This window comes from Acromyrmex echinatior, chromosome 13 (assembly GCF_024713525.1).
Source record: "Acromyrmex echinatior isolate Ae372 chromosome 13, ASM2471352v2, whole genome shotgun sequence".
Classification (NCBI taxonomy): Eukaryota; Metazoa; Arthropoda; class Insecta; order Hymenoptera; family Formicidae; genus Acromyrmex; species Acromyrmex echinatior.
In genome coordinates this window covers 5,897,182-5,916,018 of record NC_141864.1, presented here as the reverse complement: position 1 = coordinate 5,916,018, position 18,837 = coordinate 5,897,182, and the positions used below count along the sequence as shown (strand labels likewise).

The following is an 18,837-nucleotide window of genomic DNA, read 5'->3' as shown; positions in this document are numbered from 1 at the left end:
GTGTACATTTTTCTTTTAAACATTATTATTATATTACTTCTTTAAATAATAAAATTAATAAGTAAAATACTGTATTCCAAATTACAAACCTTTATATCTTCAAAATAAAATCTTGCATATATATTTTTTTATTCCTGACGAATCGTAGCAAAGGTAATGTAGTAAACGATACTATAGGCAAACGATACTGTAGGCAATCAATTCTTTTTGACAAACGGAATTTTATTCCTTTGGAATAACATGTCTATACCCTGGCAAAAACACGGAACTTTATGAAACGTTGACAACTATTCGATGACAATTTTGTAGAGTTTATACGTTTTCAAACTTTATAAAAACGCTTACAGAAAACCATTGGATTTCAACATTTTCAACACACTTATTAACACTTACAGTATGTATATATCGTTTCATGAAAGTTCTATAAAGCTAAAGCAATGCTATTTAAAGGACTTTTAAATATTCAGTAAACGCTAATGCACCTTCGTGAAGAGATTTCCGTCAGACTTTCAAATATTTAGCAACCGCTTTTCTCAATACTATGAAATAAGCATTTATCCTTCGTTCAACAAACACTGTTCCAATGTGGCGAATTACTGAATTTCAGTAAATGTTTAAGGCTTTTAAGCAAACGGTTTAAAAATGACCAAAAAGCGTTTTCATCAATCTTATAACTCAAGCGTTTTTCTTCCATTTAGCAATCATTCTTCTACATATTCAAGCAGTGCATAACATCGCCATTAGAAAGACACAATAAAATCCGATTTCTCGCATTTAGAAAACCGAATAAGATAAAAGGCACGGTATGATCTGACTTTCAACAAAAAATTATATATTTTTTTTTTTATAAAAATGCCTGCGTTCAGCACTAATGGTTCATGAAACTTCTTATTTTCATCAGAAAAAGCCTTCCAAATGTTGCAGCGTTGCAATTTCCGCTATATGAACACTCTTCTGACCGTTTCTGAATTCTCAACAAATTTCTTTGCTCATGTAAATGTTAAATAAACATTTTGAAATTTTTTATTTTCAAGATATTTATAACAAGAGGTTCTTACGTAAGGCTTTATCATAAAAATATTATGCCGATGATTCAATAATTGAGATAAAAACAATTACTAATGCTCTATAACACCAATTGCTTTAATATAATTAATTTTCGACTTATAATAGTACATACAAGAATAATAGCACGTACATCCATTATTAAAATTAGTCTCTATTTTGAAGATGCAGCCGCGTAAATTAGTATTATAATTAATTCTTTATTACGATTGGTCAATTTAGTTTAAGTTTCGTTTTTATGCTCACACCCCGTAAATATTATTTCATCATTGTCCATTGTCATTGCATATTATACATAATAATGCTATACGGTAGACAGTAATAAAAAACGTATTAGGAAATATATTAGCGATAATATTATCAGAAGTTAAATTTCCTCGAACGTTTGACACAGCTATTTAATTTCCATTTTCGCTAGTTTTTCATTATTATTAGTCATTATTTGACAATATTATAAGTAGTTATAATTGTTCTTTACCTCTTCCGTTGTTAGTTGCAATTTGTTCTTTGATTGTTGTACAGGTTAAGACTTTAGTGACCCTAAAAAATAAATATTTTTTTATGTATCGCATGTGGTATGGTATTAGGTGTTGGAATTAATTCGTAGCGTTTTTTAATGAAAGAATGTTATTTATTTCACATGAGCATTAAAAAATACATTAATGAAAGTACTTCCCATCACTTGTAAAACGCTACGAATTAATTCCAACACCTAATATATTACAGTGATCTATTATAATATGATTATAAATATATAACAAAAATATAAAGACAAATGTGAGTCCGCTAATGAATTAAAACGTTATATCATAAATGACCTCAGTTAGAATAATGTGTGGATTAAGATCTCGTTTTCGCTTGTAGGCCTTGCCACACACCTCACAATCATGCGGCTTTTTATTGCTATGTACAAGCCTGTGATCGTTTAGGCGACTTTTACTAATACATCTTTTGCCGCATTCCTGAAACAGAATACATTTATGATTAAAGGAAAGTGAAAATAAAACCAATCAAATGAGAAAATTAGAAAAAGTACTAACAATAATTTTGTAGCACATACCTCACAAAGATATAGATTTTCGCCTGTATGTATTTTCATATGCTGTTTTAAGTTCTCACGATGAGTAAATGTAGATGGACATTGATCATATTTATGATTGTGTTTTGTTTCTACATGATAATTCAAATTTGTTTTAATTTTGAAAATTTTCTCACGCACGTTATACTTGTAATTTTTATCAATGGTATAATAAACCTTTACATGGGTTTTTAGATTCTTATTTGCACTACAAAATAATCATGGCAACATTACCAATTAATTCTTCTTTACCAATTAATTTAAACATAGACATGAATTATTATATTAGATAATTTATCTAATTTTTATTATTCGTTTAAATACGCACGTATATGAAATACTGTTCATAAAACTCGTATTGATAAAGTTTTCCCTCTATATGAGTCATTTCATGACGACTCATATCATATTCACGTTTAAACGTTTTATCACATCCGCATGATTAATCTCCATTATGTATTTCTTCATTATGTCGTTTCAAAGCTGTCGGATGGTAAATTGCTTACCTTTAAAATTAAAGAAGATTATTTTGTTATAAAATGAATATGAAAATAGCAACATAAAATAACTGTTGAAATAACACAAAGTTAGCAAAACACTGAAAATATCAATCATGAACTTCATAAATCTTATGGCAATGATGGCATACATATATTTTGATGCTATTATCCATTATCTTCGATTATCGATTGAAATATTGCTAAACTTGAGATTGATGAATGTTCCTATTTCTTTACAAATTCAATTCTTAAACTCTTCAGGTGTATTCCTCGGTTAACTTTCTTGTAACGTTCCCTAACTTTTTTTTGTATTTCCCATGGTCTAAATTTTTTTGAACGTGTATATTTGTAAGTTTAACCACCTAAAACCTTACGAAAATATAATTCCTCAATAACATAAATTTTTTATCGAAGAAATTATATTACAGAAGATCGCGGTTACATACCATATAAATACTATTCTCATTAAATAGCTTAAAGCATTTGAAAATAACAGGTGAATACATTATTATAACAATGTTTAAAACAGCCGATGTATTCATAATTTAGATATAGAATTATTAAAGTGTACTTGTTTTAGTGGGTATCAAATATGCTTTAGCAATTTACACAATTTTTTAACAATAAGGACTGTATAAAATCTTTTTCGATGTCTGCCAACATCTTTTAATGCATTTTACTGCTAAATTGATATATTTTATACTCGATATGTAATTTTAAATGTTTATTCTACATATAAACGTTACTTTAATTATCTTCTAATTTACATAAATAAAATATTAAGTATAATGGTAGAATTGAAAATATGAGACGTTGAAATAGTTAAACGTTCAAACGAATAATGAGTACGAATAGAAACACGTAAATATGAAACCGCCATCAAGGTTGAAAGCAACATCTTATATTATATAAATGATTACTAAGTATGAAGGAAGAAAGATTTAAAATTTAAAAGATTTAAACCGTACAATAGTTATCGTATTTTGAATGTTGTTAAGTAGAAATTAAAAAATTTAATAAGCAATCGGCAATAGTTACAATATAATAGTTATAATATTTGATAATGAGATTAGATTCCAGGCAATAAAATTATAATAAAATTATAACGGTCCCGAAAAGTAAAAGGGAAGAAATAGAATAATACATCAAAAGTAGACTAAATCTTAAAAGAGAAATTTATAAAATTAGAATGAAGCTTAGATTAAAAAATGACGTTAAATTTAAAAATTGAAATTTTGATAATATAAAAACTTACATACAATGCTTACGGCTTAGATTAAGATTATTACGGTTGAATTTCAAATTAGTTTGCTAACAACTAGCCACGTCGAAATCGTGTAAACAACTGACAAATCGAACATATACATGTATATATATATATATATATTTCATATACACAGGGTTGTCAACATTACCTCATAAAAATAACTCATTATCGTCACTCAAAAAAAATGTAACATTACTTCTTAATTGACCTTTTTTTTTGAAATTAATAAAATATTTTACAGCGTTACATATTAACAGTACACACTGCATATTGCAGACCTTATACACTCTAATCAGAGTAGGAAATTGATTTCAATTGTTGATTGGTCGACAGCAGCAACCAATCAAGAACCGAGAATACTGAGGTCCGCAAACTAAAAATGCTATTAGGTGTTGGAATTAATTCGTAGCGTTTTACAAGTGATGGGAAGTACTTTCATTAATGTATTTTTTAATGCTCATGTGAAATAAATAACATTCTTTCATTAAAAACGCTACGAATTAATTCCAACACCTAATATATTTAGAGTATTATTTATTATGAAAGAATTATTATACATAGAAGCAAAAATTTGAATGATATGAGGTTCAGTCAAGTTTTGTTACACTTTCATTTAAAAAACAATGATACCAGAAAATTATATTATTTAAACCAATTTAAATATATAATTTTATTACAAATAATATATGAAATCTCCAAATTGCGTCAATTATAAGCATAATATACATTATTCTTTTAAACATTATTATTGTATTACTTCTTTAAAAAATAAAATTGATATGAAAAAAAAACTATATTCCTAATTACAAACCTTTACATCTTTAAAATAAAATCTTGATAATACATATTTTTTTATTCCTGAACGAATCGTAGCAAATGTAATGTAGTAAACGATACTATAGGCAAACTATACTGTAGTCAGTTCTTCTTGACAAACGGAATTTTATCCCTTTGGAATAGCATGTCTATATCCTGGCAAAAATACGGAACTTTATGAAACGTTGACAACCGTTTGATGACGATTTTTTAAGAATATTTATACGTTTTCAAATTTACTTTATAAAAATGCTTACAAAACACCATTGGGTTTCAACATTTTCAAAACACTTATAAACACTTACAGTATGTATGTATCGTTTCATAAAAGTTCTATAAAGCTAAAACAATGCTATTTAAAGGACTCAGTAAACGCTAATGCACCTTCGTGAAGAGATTTCCGTCAGACTTTCAAATATTTAGCAACTGCTTTTCTCAATACTATGAGACAAGCATTTATCTTTCGTTCAACAAACATTGTTCCAATGCGAATTATTGAATCCCAGTAAATGTTTAAGGCTTTCAATCAAATGATTTAAAAATGCCGAAAAAGCGTTTTCCTCAATCTTATAACACAAGCGTTTTTCTTCCATTTAGCAAACATTCTTCTACATATTCAATTTTCAAGTAGTGCAAAACATCGCCAGATTAGAGAGAGACACAATAAGATCCGATTTCTCGCATTTAGAAAATCACATCGAATAAGATAAAAGGCACGGTATGATCTGACTTGCAACAAAAAATTATATATATTTTTTTTGATAAAATGCCTGCGTTCAGCATTTGAATGGTTCATGAAACTTCTTATTTTCGTCAGAAGAAGCCTTCCAAATGTTGCAGCGTTGCAATTTCCGCTATATGAACAATCTTCTGACCGTTTCTGAATTCTCAATGAATTCCTTCGCTCATGTAAATGTTAAATAAACATTTTTGAAATTTTTTATTTTAAAGATATTTGTATCAAGAGGTTTTTATGTAAGGTATTATCATAAAAATATTATGGCTATGATTCAATAATTGGGAAAATAACAATCACTAATGCTCTATAATATCAATTGCTTTCATATAATTAATGTTTCTCAACTTACAATAGAATAGTACATACTAGTAATGCATACAAGAATAATATTCAGCACGTACATCCAATATTAAAATTAGACTGTATTCTGAAGATGCACCCGGATAAATTAGCATTATAATTGATTCTTTATTACGGTTGGTTAATACATTCAGTGTACAACAAGTTTGGTTTTTATGCTCACACGCCATAAATATTATTTCATCTTTGTCCATCGCATATTGTACAATCATAATATGCTGTAGACAGAAACATACCTATTAGGTAATATATTAGCGATAATGTTATCAGAAGTTAAGTTCCCTCGAACATTTGATACTGCTACTTAATTTCTATTTTCGCTAGTGGGAGGAAACTTTTGAATGTGCTTGTTCATAATCACAAACATACGGAAAAAGTAAACATTGATAGATGCAACTTAACGTAACTTATTGTTACCCTTCTCGATTCACTTGATGTCTTGACAAATGTTTATGGAAATTGAATTCTTGCCATAACTCTTTTCCAACTAAATAATAAAGAGTTATATAATCTCGGGAAAAATTATTTTATATACAATCATATACATATATATCATATATATTTATATGCATTTATATATAAAATATTATTAGAATTATATAGAATTATATATGTATATTTATATAATTTTATATAATTATATATAATTATATATAAAATATTTTATTCCGGGAGTGTGATTTCACAATATCTTTTCCAAGTTCCTCACTCACATATACGGCGGTATGTCCTATGTCTGATAGTGTTCAATTGTATCTCCGAGAAAAGTTACACCTTTTGAAAGACTTCTGTTTATACATATAAAATCTTATACAAAATTTACATCTTTATTCTTCTTTCATCAGTTTGTCATTATTATTAGTCATTATTCGTTGTTCTTTTTAGTAGTTATAATTGTTCTTTATCTTTCATTGTCAGTTATAGTTTGTCCTTCCTTTGTCATACATGTAATGACAGGTAGTGACTCTAAAAAATAAATAATTTTTTATGTATCGCATGTGATGTGGTATACTAGAATCAGTGTTGGAACCTATCTAGTTGGAACGTACATTACGAATGAGAAATAAAACTGTTTGAAGGTGGCTTAAAAATACAAAATATAATTAAAAAGGTGCATACACCCATGATGCTAGATGTTTTAAACGAAAGTCAATATATTTAATATCATATAATAACGTAGACGTTTCAGTCAATTTGATCATCATCAGTACATAGAAATATCAAGATATCAAAAAAAGTTCCAAAAATAAATATTAAGATGTCACAGAGAGAAATATTAGGTGTAGTAAAAAGAAATCCATTATTTTTCCAATAGAGATGGCTTTAATAATCTGTATCACTCGTAGACGAGATACAGATTACTAAAGCCATCTGTTGGAAAAATAATAGATTTCTTTTTACTACACCTAATACATAGAATTATGACAATAATCACTATTAAAAAAGATAATTTCCTCTCCTTTCACAATATATAAAGAATGTCGCTAGTATTCGGCCTCACATTTTTGTCAACAATAATTCGTACCAGTGGTTCCAATGTCTGTTTTTTAATTTACATTATTTATTCCGAAGTACATTTGCGACTTGTGTCACAAAGTACGTGGTAAGAATTTATTATTATAAAACTTTTATGATTGTCACGAATTATAATGTTAATGTAATTTCACTAAAACTACATGTAATTCTTATTTCCTCTCTTAATTTTAAATAGTATTTGAAAATTCCGTATGTTACACATGAAGTCGCACTTTGTTTCATGTAAGGAATCCCATACGTAACAAAAAACAGTTCATAAACTATTTAATATTGTTTAATGTCATTTTCTTGAACCTAATATTTTACCCTGTTAATTCGTACAATAAGTGAGAAAAGCTGTATTATTAGCAATTATAATTCTATGTATTTCTTTTTGAGACATTTTGATATTTATTTTTGGGATTTTCTTTAATATTTCTGTACTGGTGATGGTCAAATCTTGATCGAAACGTCTACGTTATTATATGATTTTAAATATATTGACTATTGTTTAAATCGCCTAGCGTCGTGGCTGTATGTTCCTTTTTATTTGTGGAATGAGAAATAATTAATTTGCAATAGTAACTAATTTGCAATGGTATCTAATCGATCGTTTTCTTAACAAATATCACATTTTTCCCTTGATTTGTTCCTATAACAAAATCATTTCTCTCAATGAACCCGCTCATGAGAAGTGATCTCGTAAGTCAACTTCCTATATATGAACGCTTATTGTTTTCAACTTAACGTTATCGAGACATTCTTTTATGTATTAAAACAAATAAATAAAATAAAATGTAGCATTTTATGCTACTTATATCTTTTCCTCTTCTTGATTTCTCTTTTTTCCTACTTCCCCATTTTTTTTAAGTACCTAAAAAATACCTAAGTTTTCGGATATTTTTTTCTTATATCCGAATCTATACTTATGTAATTTTAAAAAATGTATTTGTACTTATACCTAAATAAAAATACATTTTCTACGTAATACTTATATCTAAATACTTGATTATAACACTTATTGCAGTAATCTATTATATAATATGATTACGAATATATAACAAAAATAGAAAGACAATTGTGAATCTGCGAATGAATTAAAACGTTAATCATAAATGACCTTAGTTAGAATGTGTTGATTAAGATCTCGTTTTCGCTTGTAGGCCTTGCCACACACCCCACAATCATGCGGTTTTTTATTGCTATGTACAAGCCTGTGCTCGTTTAGGTGACTTTTACTAATACATCTTTTGCCGCATTCCTGAAACAGAATACATTTATGATTAAAGGAAAGTGAAAATAAAAACAATCAAATGAGAAAATTAGAAAAAGTACTAACAATAATTTTGTAGCACATACCTCGCAAAGATATAGATTTTCGCCTGTATGTATTTTCATGTGGTGCTTTAAGTTCTTATGATGAGTAAATGTAGATGGACATTGGTCACATTTATGCGGTCCTTCATGAGTGTGTACTGTTTCTATATGATAATTCAAATTCTTTTTAGTATTGAAAACTTTATCACACACATTACACTTGTAATTTTTATCAATGGTATGCTTTGCCTCTATATGGACTTCTAGATTGTATTTGTAACTATAAAATAATCGTGGCAACATTATTTTGTTATTATTTAATTTAAGCATAGACATGAATTATTAGATAATTTATCTAATTTTTGTTGTTCATTTAAATACTCACGCAAATAGTTTTCCATAAAATTAGCATTGATAAGATTTTACCTCTGTATGAGTTTTTCCATGCCAACGCTTACGATATTTATTTTTAAATGTTCGATCACATCTTCCACATTTATATGATATATCTTCAGTATGTATCTCTCGAATATGTCGTCCCAAAGTTGTCGAGGTGATAAATTGCACACCTTTAAAATTAAGGAAAATTATTGTTGAAATGAATATATGTAAACAGCAAAATAAAATTGACAACACAAAGAAATAGCACAAAGTTATCAAAACATTAAAAATATTAATTATGAACTACATAAATCTTACCGCAATAGTGGCATAAGTAATTTTTTGTGGCATTGTCCATTATCTTCGACTACCAATTCAAATTTTGCGAAACTTAAGATTAATGGATATTCCTTTTTTTTTCAAATTCAATTCTCAAACTCTTTATTCGTATTCCTCGGTTAACTTTATCATAACTAAATTCTTTTCGTAATTCTCATGGTCAAAAATTTTTTTAAAGATGTATATTTTTAAGTTTATCCATCTAAAACCGTAAGAAAACATAATTCTATAATAACAAATGATAAATTTTTATCGAAGAAATTTTATAACCGAATACCGCGGTTATCATAACAGTACTTTTCTTATTAAACAGTTTAAAGCATTTTGAAAATGACAGGTGAATACATTATTATAACAATGTTTAAAACAACCGATGTATCATAATTTAGATATAGAATTATCAAAGTGTACTATCTTTAGTGGATGTCGAACACACTTAGCAATAAAATAAGGTATAAAATAAAGGACTAAATAAGATTTTTGTCGAAGTTAGTCTTCATCTTTTAACGTATTTTACTGCTAAATTAATATTTTATCGTTAGTGATACTCGATATGTAATTTTAAATGTTTATTCTATATATGAACAGTTCTTGATTTTTCTTCTAATTTAATAAATAAAATATTAAGTATAATTTAATCAGGAAACCTAAAACGTTACAATAGTTAAACGTAATTCAAGCAAACAATGTTAAAGGTATATTAAATCTCAAAAGAAAAATTTATCAAATTAGAATAGACGCCTAGATAAAAAAATGACATTAGATTTAAAAACTGAAATTTTGATGATATAATAACTTACATACAATGCTTACGGCTTGGATCATCAAGATTATGAATTTCAAATTGTTTGCTGACAATTAACGTCGAAATCTTAGAAACAACTAAGGTAAAACAAACTTTTGTATATACATATATATATATATTTTTTTTTGTACATAGGGTTGTCAACATTGTCTCATAAATGTAACTCGTTATCGTCATTCAAAAAAAATGTAACGAGTCGTTACTTTTTCGTTACCTTTTTTCATGAAAGTAATAAAATATTTTACAGCGTTACTCATTGGCAGTACACACTGCACATTGCAGCCCTTATACACTACTTTAATCAGAACCGCAAATGAGTTTCACTTGCTGATTGGTTAACGGCGGCTATCAATCAAAAAACCGAAAATATTGGGATCCGCAAACTAAACATGCATTGTTTAGATTAATTATTATTAAAGAATTATTATTCATACAAGCAAATTTGGAAGATATAAGGTTCGATCAATTTTCTGTTATATTCTTATTTAAAAAATAATGATATCAGAAAATTATATTATTTTAACTAATTCAAATATATAGATACGAAACTGTGTTTATTGCTTAAAAAACTCATCTCGATATCAAAAGCAAAAATTACATCAAAGTATCTGCCCTCACTAGCTATACATTTTTCCCATCTTTGTGGCAATAAATAGATTCCGCCATCCAAATGATAACGCAAATCCTGCTGAGTTTTGAAAACTTTTTTACACTTGTAATTTATATCTTTGCAATGCTTTGCCTTCTTGTGCCTTTTTAAATCCCATTTCAACTACAAAATGACCGTAGCAACATTTATCATTGATTATCAATTGATTTAAAAACATACATCGAATTATTAAATAATTTCTCTATCTTTTGTTGTTCATTTAATTACTCATGTAAATACTTTTTCACAAAACTCGCATTTATAAGGCTTTTCTGATCTCTATGAATTTTTTCACGCAAACTCCATTTATTTTTTAAAGCTTTACCACACTCTTCTTTGTGGGACCTAAGTCAGTATATACATTTATGCTGTTGCAAATTTTGTGAAAAGATATACTGTATATTTTTAATAATAAAGAAGATTGTTGTTAATAATGTTTGTTGATAATAATATATATAATATGATAAAACTATATTAATTAGTGCCTTAAACTGTCTAGCTGGATCTTAAATGATTCTCTGATTCTGTGAATTTATATAGTATGTGGTCTTTGAAACGCTAATTCTACTAAATTACTGCAGTAATATTACGCGTTAAATTGCCTAGCAATTTAACAATTTTGATACTTTTTCGCATCTTTGGACGATCTTAATAATGCTGAAAGACATAGAATCTGTAAATAATTAATTCTTATTGCGAGAAACATTACCTCGGGAATCGCATCCGGATCTTTTGCATTCCTGCGTGCGTCCTAAGTCTTTAGACTACCGAGATTAAATATGAAAATGAAATAAGATAAAACGTGTAACTATTAATATGAAATTATAAAAATAAATTAAAATATATTAACCATGAACAATATAAGTCTTATCGCACTGTGTTGGCATACATATTCTTTTGTGTCATTATGGATTATTTTCAATTGTAGATTCAAATATTGCAGAACATAAGATTGATGGAGTATTCCCCTTTTTTAAGATACCTCTTTAGATTACTAGGTTAACTTTATTGTAACATTCCCTAAATTCTTTTCGTAATTATCACGATCTAAATTTTTTTGAACATGTATATATTTTCAAGTTTATTTACTTAAAACACAAAGAAAATATAATTTTTTAATAACATAAATTTTTTATCGAAGAAATTGTATCACGGACGATCGTCATTAACTTAATTACTTTTCCTATTAAACATCTTAAAAAAATTTGCAAAACGATATGTGAATACATTGTTATAACAATGTCTAAAACAACCGATGGAACATTCACAATATTTAGATATAGAATTATTAAAGATACGTATACTGTTAAATACGCGTCTACCGAATTTTACACTTTAACAATAAGGATTGCATAATCTTTGTCGAAATCAGCCATTTTTTAACGCCGTTTACTGCTAAATTGATGTATTTTATCGTTAATAATACTCGGTATATAATTTTGAACATTTATTCTACATATGAACGTTTCTTTATTCGTCTTCTAATTTTCATAAATAAAATATTAAGTAAAATATTAGATTAAAAACATGAGACGTTAAAATAATTAAATGTAAGTCAAACTGACAATGAATAGAAAAGAATAGGAATATGTAAATAAGAAACATTGCAATATTTGATTCAGTTTTTCCTTGAGAGTTTATCCCGTGCACAGAGGTATGCTCTATAAATGTGGCACTTCATTTATAAATCGTCACTTACTGCTCCATCGGTTTCTGTCATCTTGATGTTACTAAAGGGTGTTTTTTTAAGCCCGATAGAACTTGAAATTGATAAAAAATAAAACAAAAAATTAAATTAAACAGCCGCGGTGGCCATATGCTCGAAATCATTTTCAAATGTTAATGCCATGCATTGATCTTTCGACTAAAAAAAATTTTTTGATTATAATTTAATTTTTGTGTTAGTTTTTACAATTTTAAGTTCTATCGGGCTTAAAAAAATCTATCGGGCTTAAAAAAATCTATCGGGCTTAAAAAAACACCCTTTAAAAAGCATACTGGGGGATTTGAAAGAGATTGACAAAAAGTATCATTGAAGAAAAAAATAATGCTAACATAAGCATATTTAAGTTGAATAAGTGCAACTTTATTTTTTTATTGAAATAAAATTTGTTTTGAACTAAGAATAAAATTTATTTTATTTTACGAATAATTTATTGTTAATTGTTTATTCTACATACATACAAAAATAATAGTCAGCGCATTCAAACTTAAAAATTCAAACTTGTCACACATCGACACTCATATGGCTTTTTATCTCAATGTATAAAACTGTGTTTGCTTTGTCATATTTTCTAAGGAAAGCTTTGCCGCAAATCTAAAATACAGAACATTTATGATTATGGAAAGGTAAAAATAAACGGTCAAAGAGAGAAATAATTAGAAAAAATACTAACAATAATTTTCTAGCACATACCTCGCAAATATATGATTTCTTGCCTGTATTTTTATGTGCCGTTTTAAATAGCTAGGATAGACGAAAGTAGATTGACATTGGTCACATTTATACTGTTTTTGGGAATGAATCGTGTTTATATGATAACGCAAATGATTCTGAGTTTTGAAAACTTTCTCACACATGGTACACTTGTAATTTGTATCAATGCAATGTTTAACTTCTATATGCCTTTTTAGAGAGGATTTGGAACTACAAAATGACCGTAGCAACATTTTATCATTTGTTATCAATTAATTTAAGCATAAATATCGAATTACTAAATAATTTCTCTCATTTTTGTCATTCACTTAAATACTCACTTAAATACTTTTTCACAAAGCTCGCATTGATAAGATTTTTCACCTTTATGGATTTTCTCATGTTCGCGCAAATTCCCTTTTTTTTTAAACGCTTTATCACATTCTTCGCATTTGTAGGGCCTAACGTTAGTATGTACATTTATGTTGTTGCAAAGTTTTTGAAGAGATAAACTGTTTATCTTTAATAATAAAGAAGAAAATTGTTGTAATACAAATATGAAAATAACACAAACTATAGCAATCAGTGCCTTAAACGGTCTAACTGGATCTTAAATGATTGCATGTGATTCTGTATGAATTTATATACTACGTATGTAATCTTTTGAAACGTGCGTCGAAATGATTTTTTGGTCTTTAAAATACTAATTCTACTAAACTACTGCAGTAATATCACGAATTAAATTGCCTAGCAATTTAATAATTTTGATTTTTCGCATCTTCGAATGGCCTTAATAATATTGAAAGACATATTAGAATCCGTAAATAATTAATTCTTATTGCAAAATTCTTTTGCATTCCTGCGATCGACCTAAGCCTTTATATTACCGAGATTAAATACGAAAATATTGAGGTAAAACGTATAACTGTTGAGATAGTAGAAGTTATAAAAAATAACGAGTGAAGATTCAATAAAATAGCTAGACATTTAACTGTTATTTATCGATGATAACAAAAAAGCATATCGAATAAATTTCATTAATAGATTCTTTACTATCATAGATTAAAGACAAAACAACAAAAGATCTACTAGAAAAACGGTTCTGAAAGATACTGTAAGCAAAGTGAGCGTTGCAATTCTCCTTTAATGTTTCCAAAAAAAAAAATGCATTTAAAAAATTAAAAAAAACTTTCTAATACCTATCTATAATATTTTGAGGATTTTGTTTCACAAGTGTGCATGTAAAATTGAATTTAAAAAGAAATGAATTATGAATTTTCTTTTTTTTAATATCAAAATTGTTAGGTGATACTATTATCTTTATATTTAAACGTATTAAGAATCAAATAAAAATAGTGGATGAATGAAGGCTGAGATGTGAGTGCTGACATCCTCAGGAATTCTGCTGCACTTTAAAGATCGGTCTCTGTCTATCTTGAGGAAGGCAACGTCACGATTTCATGAACGTCATGGTTGTTGCATTACGTTACATCATGCATGAGTGAATAAACTTATGTTTCTCTGAATTATCAAGAGAGAACATTTTACAATTATTAATTTATAATACTAAATATTAGATTCGAGATCATTTCCCATATAGAAAGTTTTCAGAAATATCTCAAAAATGTTTCAATTGAAAAGTGAAACATTTTATAAGAGTTGAGAAATATGTCTGCAACATTTCTGAGACAGTTCTGAATAGCAAAATGTTCACGATTCTTGCACATGAAATCTTGTTAAAAGATTGCTGTTACAGGAAGAATCTGCAATCTTTTTGAAATATTATCAAAAAGATTTCAGCTATTTCTAGTACTTATGTCGACATAATAAATTTAAATATTGTTTAAGTATCAATGAAGTATATAATAATTTATATATCAATTAACAAAATAAAGTGTCTATAATGAGCTTAGCACGCTGACAGTGCAACTAGATTTTTATTAGTTATTTACTTGGAGTGATAATTCTTGGAGTAATCGACATTGAAATAAGACCTTAAAAACTTTGTAACGGAAGAAGAATTTGGAAGTTCATAGAACAGCGTATCAATATCAATAAGAAAAACTAGAATTATGTTATTGTAAGTTTTTTATGCACTGAGAATGGTTCTGAGAACCAAAACATTTAGAGAAAATTATTTTATTGTAAATGTTAAAGTAAAAATCTAGTTGCACTATCAGCGTGCTAAGCTCATTATCCTTTTATAGACACTATGTTTTTTCAAATTATGAAATTATTATTTTATTGTATTTTTGGAGACTTAGTTTTAATTTAAATATTATTTTTGAAGTATTTAAAATTTATTAAGAGTTTTGTGATCTGCTTACAAATTGAAATAAACTTAAAGTATTTCTCAAAAATGATAATTATATCGCTAACTATTTTGATCACCCAAACAACACAACTCAATCCCAACAAGATTGTTGTGGAAAGTTTCCAGAAATGTTTCACATCTCATATGCAACAATTCTAAAAGAATTCTGCAATATATATGAAATGTTTTAACAGAAATATTTCTAAAATCTATCATATGCAATAAATTCAAAAACTCATTTAAACAAAACAAAAAATCATGATGTTAAAATGGCTCCAAAATGTTTACTAAGTTTTTTTTAATCAATCACGATTCAGTTTAACGTTATTTTGATATTATTGTGACTTGTTCTACTTTAATTGTGAAAAATTTTTGTATATGAATAACTTGTTCTGTTTTAATTACGAAAAATTTTTGTATATAAATAATAAGACATATTTGCAACAATGAATGGAAATCATTATATATTTTCTGTTACTGTCAGGTTTTCATCATGATATTCAAGATGAAATGATTAATAACGTTGCTAACACGTTGCTGTTGTTATGTGTCACGCGAGGATTAAAATAAATTAACAACTCGCGGCGTTTCTTTTCTTGTAGAAGAGAACTACTTTATTTGGCAAATTTAAAATTCTTGAATTTTAAATTAATTTTTCTGTTATTTTTTCAAATCTTTTTGATTTAAGTTAATATAATATGCAAGCATGTCCGGAATAACAAATCTCATTAACAAAGCCCAATCACTTTAATTCATATAACATAATTTGCAAGTACATATATGGTTTTCCGTAAAAAAAAAAAATCTCGACTACTGCGACAAGCATGCACGACAGGTAAATCGTCCGTGATCCTAAATTATGCGTCGTTCTCTATTGCAGAGCGGGGAATCTTTGGCAGGTACCGCGCGACCCGACGCGACGTCGATGAAACGCAGAAAAGTCTCATCTATCATGTCGAAACACGTAACGCGAAAATAGTCGCAAGGATTCGGGGCTGGACTTGGCGTTGGACTCGCGCAACTATGCCTGCGCGAGTTATCGGATTCCCAAGATCCCTGATAGTAGCAAATTATAGTAGCACGAGGCTGTGGATTGGTCTCATCAATTTTGATTAACTGAATCAATTGATGAGACTCACAATCATTTTCAAAACTCACGGTTAATTCTTAACCGAGGTTCAACTTATCCTTTCACGATTTAATTGATTTTTATGTTTATATCTTTACGTTATTTTGTGTACAATGGCTTTAATGTGCACCAGTGCGCACTGAGTGCGTCCAGTCGAATTCGCTATTAGTTACTGTGAGTTATGAAACTGAACTTAAGTGTCAGTCAATTCTGATGAACAGCAAATGAGATTGATCAGTTCCAACGAAGGAGTAATCATTTAACGTAATCATTGGACAGAGTCCTTTCTCAAAATCATTATAAAATTCATATGAAATCTCTATGTATAATCCGATAATTGTCATATGCAATCACGAGAAATCATATATATAATATTACATAAAATCATATATTTTACCAAATAATTTCATATATGTAGTGAAAAAAATGATTTGTAATCAGATGAAGAGTCATATGAACTCATGTAATCTGTGGGATAATATTTCAGTTAGTTATTCCCTCGAGTTCCAATGTAACAATCGATCGATCAAGTTAATCGGAGTTGAGACCGGCTTCATGTTTATCGCGACATTATCACGGATTTCTGTCACAGACAGATCACTTGGACAAAAGTGAAGTCAAGAGACTGGATATTACCTCGAGATTGTAGACAAATTTGCAAACTCTATCTATTTTTCTATCGTTCTTGATTTTATCCACATTTATAAGGAATTTCAGTTCAGAATATACATGTCTTCTAACTTAATTTTATCTTTTTATTCCGTTTCAGTATATGTTTAATTCTATTTTCGTAAAAATCAAAATTTACAATTACAAAATTAATTAATAAATGGAAATTAATTATTTAACAAAAAACTTAATTAATTCTTGCGTAAAGAAAGATGCATTTTTTTAAGATTGCGTTTCTTGATACGGCCAATCGCACCAGATATTTTAACCGTATAATAATAAATATAGATACCTCTGGAAAATCTATGTATGTATCGTGCTTCATTGGTTTGCCAAAGATATTTTAAACCGTGGGAAAGGGCAAAGTAGGCTCATTCCTTTGAGCATGCGAAAGATGTATTATTACGCAATGATAAGAAGAATATTACGAGATGCAATATGAAGGGAAGGGGAAGCTGTTGTCGCACACGTTGGGGATGATAAAAATATGCGCCGAGAGTCAACTTTGACTTCTTTATATCTACCTAATACATAGCATCTCTTTAGCTTCGAATGTCGAATAGATTATTTTTATTTAGAGAAAATTTCATAAAAAATCTCTTTGAACTTATTAATTTGTTACTCAATTTTCAAAATTAAATATCTCAAATAATTAAATGTTGATTAAAATTTTGTTAAAGTGCGATCTATCCAGTAAAAAAAAACAATTTTTTAATTAAGAAAAAAGAGGATAACAACATTAGTAAAACTTCAATTTTTGGCGATGTTTTATACTTTTTTTTTACATAGAAGATTATATGTAATAAAAAATAAATTAAAAACTGTTTTATTGAAAAATCATATTTACTTTTATAACATTCTAATATATATATATATTGCTAGTTTTTCCTTTGGCTTTTATTTTCCAGTATTCTTTTGGAGGAATAAATTGAGGATGCTTTATCGTGCAAAGCTATAACTTTATATTTTTTATTTCGCTATAGATGCGTGCACGTGATACGCATTGAAATATTCCGTTCCAATATTTTTGAACACTAGGAAAAGTACTTTCTATCTGACAAAGAAGAATGGAACAAAATGAATGTGCGAAGTATTAATAATTTTACGAAAGCAGACGCAGCAGACACGGGGTTATTTCTGCGAACAACGCGATCCTCGGGAGTCCGTCAATTGTCGGTCGGCTATGCGATAAATATATCACGTCTACAACGGACTAGCATCCGCATAATATTGTTGCTAGCGAAGAAACACGTCATACAAATACCGTTCAGACGCGAGAAATTAATCTCCCGCTATCTCCAATTTGTGAGACGAAAACGTGACGTCCCGAAGGATCCTTGAGAAAGCTGCTATTACAGCCGGTCAAGCCTACGCTCTAGGCCAGGGGCTAGGCTAGGCTATTTCCGCGACTCAGCTTATGAACCGAAATAGTCATAGAGAGGAACTTCGGAATAAGAAAATGTTGGGACTGTCCATAG

At 28.2% G+C, this 18,837-nt stretch overlaps 1 protein-coding gene and 1 long non-coding RNA gene across 2 annotated transcripts in view; one reads left to right on the top strand and one right to left on the bottom strand.

The window, feature by feature from the left end:
- Nucleotides 1-18,837, top strand: part of LOC105150888 (uncharacterized) — a 51,561-nt gene that overhangs the window by 28,624 nt on the left and 4,100 nt on the right. The window lies entirely within an intron of this gene.
- LOC105150887 (uncharacterized) lies at nt 867-2,384 on the bottom strand. Its single transcript, XR_015547203.1, has 3 exons — nt 2,126-2,384; nt 1,884-2,027; nt 867-1,605 (listed from the first exon to the last, which is right to left on the bottom strand). It is a non-coding gene; the product is annotated as an uncharacterized LOC105150887 (long non-coding RNA).